We start from the raw sequence: 2,717 nt of genomic DNA, 5'->3' as shown, positions 1-2,717 counted from the left end.
TTTTTTTTTTTTTTTTTTTTTTTTTTTTTTTTTTTTTGCTTCAGCATGGCAGAGGCGATTACTCAACCTTCTGTTTATTTATGTAATCTTGAATTAAGAAGAAACTTGACAAGACATTTAAATTCATCCTTTCTCAAGAAAGGACCACACCCAACCCAGCCCCGAAGCCTGAGGACAGTTGAACAACTGGTTATTTTGTTGCAACTCTGAGGTCAGAAAGAGTCCTTTAAGTTAGGAAATATAATAATTATTCACTTTAACAGCATTCCTGAATACCTACTCTCTGTGCAGTGCCGAGGGAACCAGGTGGGGGGGGGTGGGGGCGGAGGGAGTGGGTCATCGTTCCCACATTCAAGAAACTCACAGGTTGTGGACGTCGATGGCTAAACAGATATTGATGACACGACAAGGAGGAGCAGGTATATGCAAACGAGAGAAGTAATAATGGCTGATGACTTAGGGGAGGATTCCCTGAGAAAGTGAGATTTGAGTCAAGTCTTTCAAGATGGAGAAAAGGACCATTAGAGGTCAGAGGCAGGTAGGCAGAAGGGACATGTGCAAAGGCACTGTGGTGTAAAGAACAGAGCCCAAAACAGCACCCCGGTGGATCTAGAAGCATTTCAGGAGGGCTGGAGCTCGGAGTGGAAGAGGGGGGTAAGGGATAGTAGGAGATAAAGCTGAAGAGCTGGGCAGGAGACAGATCACAAAGAGTTGTTTTGGGGTTTTGTTGTTGTTGTTGTTTTTAAAGCACACTGAAGGAGGGGCGCCTGGGTGGCGCAGTCGGTTGAGCGTCCGACTTCAGCCAGGTCACGATCTCGCGGTCCGTGAGTTCGAGCCCCACGTCAGGTTCTGGGCTGACAGCTCAGAGCCTGGAGCCTGTTTCCGATTCTGTGTCTCCCTCTCTCTCTGCCCCTCCCCCGTTCATGCTCTGTCTCTCTCTGTCCCAAAAATAAATAAACGTTGAAAAAAAAAAATTTTAAAGCACACTGAAGGCTAGAACTCGCCAAGCGTGAGGTCGTGACCTGAGCCGAGATCAAGAGTCAGACACTTGACCGGCTGTGCCACCCAGGCGTCCCAAGACACCAAAGAATTTTAAACACGGGTGGGACATGATCAAGTTTGTGTTTTAGATCAGTCACTCTGGTTGCAGCGTGAAGAATGGATTGTAAACAGCAAAAGACTGAGCCAGGGAAACCAGTTCAGAGGATGTTGCAATAGCGTAGGCGTGAGACGATGGTGATCTGGACTAAGGTACTAGCAGTGGCCACGTAGAAAACCATAAAGCATCAAGCACTGCCCAGGTGCAGAGGCTTCTTATCTTATCAGAGAGACCGAAAGTGGGGACAGAAGTAGTCTCAGGAGGCACACCAGTAAGTCCTCAAAGCCTTCAACTGTAGGTGTGAATGCAAATCACATCTGTTGTGTCTAACTTCCCTTGAACAACCAGAACAAGGAGGTTGCTGGGGCCCCGACCCTGTCGGTTTATCAAACAGGATTGATAGTGTATTTCTTCCCTAAAATACACACACCCCAGGTCACAGAACTCGAAAGAAAAACAAGACAGGACTAATGTGGTGTTGGTTCTCCCTTTTGACACAATGCAAGCCCTTGTGTTCAGTTCCTCGCCAATATGGCTTACACGGCAGAGCTAAAGATGCAAAGATGTTCACGTTCTTCCCTTGGGGGGCTCCCTTCGCTCACCTACTACTGACATCAAGGGTGAAGGATGCACGGGGCGCCTGGGTGGTTCAGCGGGTTAAGCGTCCGATTTCGGCTCCGGTCATGATCTCGCGGTTCGTGAGTTCGAGCCCCGCATCAGGCTCTGTGCTGCCAGCTCGGAGCCTGGAGCCTCCTTTGGACGCTGTGTCTCCCTCTCTCTGCCCCTCCCCCACATGTTATCTCTCTCTCTCTCTCTCTCTCTCTCTCTGTCAAAAATAAATACAAAAATAAATACAACATTAAAATATTTTTAAAAAAATAGAGTGTAGGATGCAAGGCAAATCAAAGTACCAGTATTTCCTGAATGTCTCCTAGGTGCAGAAGGCTAGAACCAGAAGACAGACTCCTTGCCCTCAAGAAGCTCACACTCGATCCGGGAAGGCATACCAGAGATACAACCAGCACCCCCATAACAAGGGAGTGGAAAATCTCAATGACGTAAACTGGAAGTGTCCCAGTAGCCTGGGGGAAGACTGAGGTCAGCGTGGGCTGACAAATCCAAGGAAGGCTTCCTGGAGGAGACCTTGTTCTTTCCCTTGCCCTCAGAGCGGAGTGGTTCCCTAGCTGTGGATGGTGCACTGGGCTTGCACTCTAAAGAGCTTGGCTCGCGGTTTCGCTCTGCCACTCACTACCTCTGTAAACATCAATCACGGCCTTTCTGAACTTCAGTTTCCTTATATATAGATATATGAAAGGCAAAAAATTACCCTATTCCGTCCACAGGATTGTTATGAAAGTGATACGGGATAATTCGCCTGAAGGCAGTTTGCGGAGCCTGAACACTACGCAAAGAGACATCCTATTCTAGTGCATGGAAACAGCAAGAGCTCGATTCTGCCATCTACTACCTGTGCAACCTTCAGGGGGCCACAGCTTTCCCTTGGCATCGTCTACAGGGCTGGAAAGATGACAAAGCACTGACCAAAAGCCACCCATCCACTCACCTATAAATGTTTATTGATTATCTACTCTCGCCCAGGCACTGGGCTAAAAGCTCA

This window comes from Herpailurus yagouaroundi, unplaced genomic scaffold (genome assembly GCF_014898765.1).
Source record: "Herpailurus yagouaroundi ecotype Mexico unplaced genomic scaffold, PumYag 67641, whole genome shotgun sequence".
NCBI lineage: Eukaryota > Metazoa > Chordata > Mammalia > Carnivora > Felidae > Herpailurus > Herpailurus yagouaroundi.
The sequence above is the reverse complement of the archived record's forward strand: the minus strand, read 5'-3'. Positions refer to the sequence as shown.